Source organism: Prosopis cineraria, unplaced genomic scaffold (assembly GCF_029017545.1).
Source record: "Prosopis cineraria cultivar Desert tree isolate PC_DT_omini unplaced genomic scaffold, ASM2901754v1 PC1, whole genome shotgun sequence".
NCBI lineage: Eukaryota > Viridiplantae > Streptophyta > Magnoliopsida > Fabales > Fabaceae > Prosopis > Prosopis cineraria.
The window spans coordinates 16,694,472-16,702,570 of NW_026555332.1; positions in this window are offsets into that span (position 1 = coordinate 16,694,472).

Below are 8,099 nucleotides of genomic sequence, written 5' to 3' on the forward strand. Positions count from 1 at the left end.
TGAAAGGAATTTATTATCATTTTTTTTAATTCTGTTGCTGTAATTCTCTATAGTTTTTCTCACTTACAATTGTAGTCTCTCCATTTTTAAGAATATCCAAAGTGACAATGATATGACATTAATGGTATTAAATTATTTGATGAATAAAATTTTTGAAAAAAACTCTTAAAAATGAGTAATTTTTTCAGGAAAAAAGTTTAGATAAATGGGTTTAAAAATTCAGTTTTATGTCTGATAATAAGTTGAAATTTAATTAGAATTTGAGCGTTAAAAACTAATCAATATTTTTTTGGAAAAAAAATTCAATCTTCATAGTATATTAGACACAATGTCGCGTGGGATGTTTTCAATGTGTCTTTGTCTTGAACTAATATTATATTGTTAGAAACAATGAATATTCTAAACTACACTCCGACAAGGCTTGTATTTTAAATGGAGTCGGAAATAAGTAGTGCCATGAACAATGTGGTTTTATTTATAGATTTTATATAATAGATTATACAGATAATAAATAGTAAAATTTGAATTGGAAATAAAATAAATAAATTTGTTTCAAAACTAAAATATTGTGTTTAGACAAAAAAGTAAAATTTTCAATTATCATTTAATTATATGTGGGTTCTCGATCCAATATTTATGATAAATAGACTATTAGATTGATTTAAAAGATATTTTGTTAAAAGATAAAAATAATTTTTCATCTTGTGTATTTCTTAAAATTGCAATAGTAATGGATTTATAAAAAAATCAAAAAGCCAAATAAGTTATTGAACTAGTTAAGACATATATTCAAATGTTAAAAGTCAAAATTATAGTCAAATAATAATTAAACTGAACATAAACAAATCATTTTATTAAATGAGTTAAGAAATTAGTTTAATAGTTTATTGATTTAACTGATTAGGTTGATCCAAATTTTTACACTAAGAACAAAATACCAATGCATGATCTATATGGCACACGTAGAAAGTGTGATGCATTAACCCAACTACATTTTATACACGTGCGATGCACAGGAAAATTAAAACGAAATTGCCTAAATATATTAAAAATATAAACAATAATTTATTTTATTCTCGTACAAATTATTTTAGAATTTATTGTTGGGTAGTACATATTAAAAATATAAAGATAATATCATAATATTCCAAATGCATTCAACAACCTCCAATAAATCCTTGATGAGACAAAAATATATTAATATGTCACCATAAAAAAAGAATTATTAGAAAATATTTTCTTAAAATTTTAATACTAAATAATCAAAAGAAAGCAAGTTTTAATTTTATTTTAAAATATACTCCTTCCATTAAAAAATATAAAGTATTTTTTGAGTAGATGAATGTTTAAAAATATAAGACATTTTTAATCTTTTAAGGTGTAATTATTGTGTTTTTTTTTTTCAAAAGTATCCCTATTGATAATAACTTTATATTTATTATAGGGTATTTAATAAGAGTAAATATAAAAAGATAGAATTAGTTTAAAAGTAAATAATAAATTTATTAAAGATAAAATTTAATTAAAAATATTTTATATTTTTAAATAGAGTAATTTTATAAAATTTCCTATATATAATAAAATAAAAAAATATATTAGGGCGAAGCACTTTAGAATTACAGTGCGCCACCGACAGATTTTAAGATGTAGATAAAGATGAAGATACAATCTTTTACAATATTGCATTTCTACGCAATTAAAAAGAAAAATACTAAAAATTATTGACTTGAGTCTTGATGATAAAATAGTACATTTTCAGATCTACCTCTTATGAACTAGTATTCAAGTTATAGAAAAAGACTTTGTGACTTGTGATTCTCCGCCCATTCTCTTTTGTCAGAAACATGCAGAGACATGATTGGGTAACAACCTGAATACAATTATATTATATCATATCAAAGATAAATATTTTTTTTTAAAAAAAGAGAACAGTGAATAATTCACTAAAATAATTACTGATATATAATATAAAAAATGAATTATTGCACGAAAAATTAATTTAAAAAATGGGAACATGTGCTGTGGGACAAGTGTTTTCAACGTGTCTGCACGTTAGGAAGAAAAGTCCTCGAAAGGCCACGCATCAAGAATTGGCTTTTCTTTTTTGTTTTTGAATGAAAAGAATTTTTTTTTGGGCCAATTTGAATGAAGAGAATTGGCTTTTTACGTCGTCTGCGATACCTTTTCTTTTCTTTTCTTTTTCCTTTAACAAAAAATTATATGTAATTAAATACAATTTTTTAAACCGTCGCCAAATAAAAAAAGCAATTTGGTGCAACCATGCATTTAATCCATTCTAAAAATTAGCCTGAAATAATTCGCTTTAACTTAAGCAGGTTTTGAAAGCTGGCAAAACAACAGGAACCTAGAACGGATGAACTGTTTTAAACTGTTTTTCTCTTTATTTTTATTTTAAAAATAAAATTTTATTAACTTTAAAGTATTAATGTCTATTTACTTTTGAGTTATTATGGTAAAATTTGGAGTACATAATTTATTTATTAGCATTGATAAAGTGTAGAGAAAATTGAGAACTTATTTACTATAAAAGAATAAATTAAGGTAAATAAAAATATATTACATGTGGAAAAATGAGAAAAGTTAAGGTGCAATCACTAATTTGTAATCTTGCAATCACTAGTATTTCTAGGTCATGCGATTTATTCTAGGAAAGGAAATTATGAAAGAAAAATTTATGCAATCACTAATTTGTAATCTTGTGACCATGCATGTTTCATTTCATAGATGTTGCTATTAAATCGGATTTAAACATTATTGCATATCATTTAAACAACTTTCTCAATTTGATTTCTCTATTCGTAAAATTTAAAATTTTAACCATAGTTGGCCCAAAAAAAAAAAAAATCAGCGTTAGTTAAGTGGAAGGTGAGGTCAAATCCTAATTGAGTAACTAGGTATGGAATACGAAAATAAAACATGATATGTTGACAAATCAAAATGTGTTGTGCTGTGTTGTGTGTTTAAAAGAAGTAAAAATGTTATATTATATACTTATATTAATATAATTACCTAATTTTTTAAACATGTTAATATATTGATTAAATCCAATCAATAATTTTCCCTTTTTTAACCGTTGAGGCTAGTAAATGTGAAGGACTTCAACTAAAATCATGTTGAGTGAGTAAATATGAGAGAAAAATGTAATGATGAGAAAATGAGGTTATTTTTTAAATGTAATTTTTAAGTGTAGGATAAATTATATTTTAAAAAACAAATTCTGCCACCTGCGAATTATCTTGGAGATTTTTTTTTAAGAAAGTGAAATGAATATATTAATTAAAAAGCAAAAAAAGATAGTCTTATGATTAAAAGAAAAGAACAATTACAGAAAAAAGATAAATAGACTATTACAGCCATTGCTTCTCGACCAAAACAAAATTAAAGTATCCAAACAATTGAACAACATCTTGAGCCAAGCAATCGGCTTTTTCTCCAGGAACTTGAAGTTTCTCCTATGAGCAAAAATGTTATGGGCCTGTTTGAAGATCCTTCTAGAATCAAAAAAGCATGGTTTTAAAAAAATTTTATCCAAACACATTAATTTTTCAAACTCCATTTGGTTTCCAAACTTCATTTGAGATAAGTTAAAGTTTATTTCATTTTAAAAAATCAATTCTGAACATTATTAACTTGTCATTTTAAATAGTAAAATTATCCATTTAACATTGATTTTGAAAAAAATTATCTAAACATCATCAATTTTATTATAATCAATTTTTAAAAATTTATCCAAACATTATTATATTCTAATAATTAATTTTTTAATTGAAATCAAAACACACCCTATGTGACCTTGATTTTAAAAATGATATGTCTATTTGAGAGTCCTCACTTCTCACATCTCATTTTCCCAAATAAATATGTGTAATTGAATTTTTCGTAAGACATTTGAAATATTCTATTTTTGAGGTAATAAATAATTTATATTGAGATATTAAATTTAAAGGTTAATGATTGATTTGTTTCAATTAGTTTAATTAAGTCTTTTTAATTTTGATAAGAAAGTTAGATGTAGTTTACAGATAGAATGGGAGGACTACATCAACGGCCCAGATCTGTGGATTTTTTTTTTTGGCCAAAAGTAAGGGTGTGTTTGGATTTTAATAAAAAAATTAATTAAAAAAAAATTAATTATTAAAATGTGATGACGTTTGGATAAAATTTCAAAAATTAATTATGATATTAATTTTTTAAAATAAAATAAATTTTAGCTTATTCTAAATGAAGTTTTAAAAATCAAATGAAGTTTAAAAAAATTAAAGTATTTGGATAAAATTTTTTAAAATTATAATTTTAAATCTAAAATTAATTTTAAAAATGTATCCAAACAGTCGTGATTGGAAGAATCAATTTCACCAATCTCTTGTACCAAAGAAAAAGAAAAAAAACACATCATCAATTTCCAGCTGTAATTGAGCAGGCAAGTACTTTTCAGTTTGCCCTTGGCCAGGACAACGCATAACACGTCGATCGACGTTTTTTCTTTTCCTTGTCGTATCACATCTCAATCAATCAAAATATGCATCCTCCCACCCTCGCTAGTCAAATACTATACAATATTTCTCTTATTTTTTTTATAAACTATTTTTATTAATTTATTAATATCAATAAAAAAAATATATAAAAAATAAAAATATATAAAATTTTAAATATATCTTTATATAATAAATTTAAAAAATAATATTATGTTATTTTTTTTATCAAGGATAATTTTAAAAATATATTTTAAATATTATTTAAAAAATTATACTATAACTTATAAATAAAATTAAATAAATTTTTTAAAATATGATTTATAAATGAGATTGGAGGAAGTATAAGATATTACTAATTAAAAATATTTTTAATTAAAATTTTAATATATTATTTTTTAAAAATAATAAATAAAATAGGGGTATAGTTAAAAATAATTAAAAAATTATTTAATACATTATATTTTGAACTAAACAATATTTCTAAAAAATGCCTTTTTATTATTTATAATAATTCTATAATATTTATTTATATTTATACATCAAGTTTCTAAATTTATCAATAATAATTCAACTAAATTTATAAACAAAATAAGCAAATAAGCATATCTCAAATATTAAATATCCCAATGTTAACAGTTAAAAATGTTAATTGGAATTTAAGTCTGATAAAAAATGCCACCTGTTATGTACGGTGAATCTAAGTTAAGTTACATTTTAATTCCTGAATTATTTTTTAAAAAATACTTAATGTTTTAAATTATTTGTGTTGTAATAATATTGTCTTAAAATAATTAAAGCATAATATATTTTTAAATATTTATAAATAACTTAAGCAAATTCTTTTTCTCCCGTTCTTCTTCATTTTTATTAAAATAATACGTTTAATTATGAATGTTTGGAAAGAAATAAGCATGCAAACTTTAATGATAACCTGTAAAGAGATAGAAGAGAGAAATGACGTGGGGGTTCATTATTGGAAAGGACTTTTGTCACTGAATGGCCATTCTCATTGTTTTTAATTATTGCATGCTTATGTATTCTCTTATCAATTAGCCTCACCTATCAATTCTCCCACTATTATTTTAAAATTTTTTTTATAGTTAAAAATAGTTTGGACAGGTTGAACTTATTTTTATTTTCATTAAACTAAATGAAGAATGGTATAAAAGAAATTTGTTTGAATTATTTACAGATGTTTGGAAATATAGTTTAATTATTTTAAGAGTGGAATTGCTATAATACAAATAGTTTAAGATATTAAATATTTTTTAATTTAGGATATTGAATATTTTTTAGAGAATAGTTCAAAGACTAAAATACACATCAACTCTAATTCACTTGATACGATATGTGGCATTTTCAATTGAGCTTAAGTCCTAATCAACATTTTTAATTGTCTAACGTTGAGATTTATGAGCGAAATTGTTATGATAAATAGTTTAGGATATTAAATACTCTTTAAAAAATAATTAAAAAAACCTGAAATATATTGTTTTTTTAATTGAATGTACGGGAAAATGTCCATCTTTATTGTTTTATGCATACTAGATGCAACTAAGCCGATATTAATTTTTCAGAATAAAAATAACCCATACGCGAAACATTTTAATTAATTAATTACAATTTAAGAGGTTCAATCACCCATCCTAGTTCTTTGAAAAAGAATGTGCATGGTTTCTCCTAATTTGACCTAGATTTTGTCTCTTGGATAGGATTTGATAAAAAAAAAATTATATTATTAATAATTTATGAATGTCCGCTGTTTAATATAAATTAACAAAATAAACACATGATTGATTGGTTAAGTTGACAAATGACAGCTCCACACTTGTACTGTACTCATCAGATAGTTAATTGGAAGATTTAAAATTAAAATTAGGAATAATTATAATACCTGTAATGAACAGCAGACGATATGCACTATATAATTATAAAAATCAAACTAACGTGACAAAATAGTAAACTTATTATTTTTATATCAATATAATAAACTTATTATTAAGTTATTATTATCTAAACCATTATTCAACGTCAAGTTCTCCTTTTTTCATGTCTTTTTTTGCCGTACATGCTTTATATTACTGATCAGCCCATAAAACTAAGACCTAGAAAAATAAAATGAATAAATAAAAAACTCTTTTTGGAAAAAATTAGATCTCCTTAACTACACTTATTTAAATTTAGAGCCCTTAAATTTCTAAAATTATACTGTTGTTCAGGATATTAATTTGATATTAAATTTTTAAAAAAAATGAAAAAATTGCCCCCTAATTAAATTAATATTAAAATTTTTCTATTTTACTTATTAATTTACTTATAAAAAATTATTCATTTCCCTACTTAACTTGTTTTATTTTGAATATTTAAATAATTTTAAATTAATTTATTAATTTTTATAATATATATTATTCATTTACTTACAGACTATATGTTGTTAGAAGGGTAAATAATAATATTTTAAAAAAAAATAAATAAATGAAATAGAATGGTCTTGATATTAATTTTAATGAATGATATTTTTTTTATTTTTATCAAAAATTTAATATTAAATTAATATATTTAAATTATAATAAAATTTTAAAAATTTAAGAGTTTTAAATTTATACAAATTTAGTCAAGGTTCTTTACTAAAATTGTGGTGAAAAATTATTTTGGGTCAGAAAAATATCACTTCGCTGCCGACACATAAATGATAGCACAAGACCGGTCGTACAATCAAGATCAAAGAATCATTATTTAGAGAAGATCGACGGCTGAGTTTAGGGAAGAGTGAAGAAATTAAAGATCAGTATGAGCCCATCTGTGGGGCACACTGTCTTTCCAGAAAGAACCAAACTTTGGTGTAAGTGGGAGGTACCATGTTGAATGTGGCATGTAATTTCAAACTGTTAGTGTCTAGTGTCCTCCTCTTCCTCTAATTTTTTAAAAAGTATATTTTAGTGTCTTTCTGTGGAGTATTTTTTTTTTTTGAAAGAATGTGATGTAATTATAAAAAAATCGGTAAAAAAGATCAGGTTGGAATAAAAATTAGCTCCGGGGACCAAATTTCATTAAAGAACCAAGCTGATTTTTTTATTCATTTTATAAATTTCGATTGGACCAAAATGCCCCTATATAAAATCAAGATTTTGAAAAATGAAATTATCCTCTCTTCTTCCTTTCTTCAACTACCATGTAAGGTGTGACCAAGTTGTGGGCGACGAGCACGGAGAAAGACAACCCTATCTATTCACATGGTGCCCCACTCACACAGCTTATAATCGACGAGTCTTCAACCACGAGTTTTGAGTTCCTTCAGAAAGAGTTTTGAGTTTGTTCAGAGTGGTGGCTGCCTGAGTGACAACGTCTAGGTACATATTATGTTTGAAAGCTTCCTTTTTGTTGAAGCGAGCACTGTTCTGTTTTCTTGTTGTTCTGAGTTTCTCCCTCTATTCTTCATGCCATCTAAGCTTATTCAAAAATTTATAAATGAGATTGACCGTGAACTTCCAATTACATGAACCTTGTGCTATTCAAAAATTTCATGTAAATTGACCTATGAATAAAGTTGGGTGTGTAAAATTACATATTATTTGTACTAAATTTCATGTAAAATGAATACAT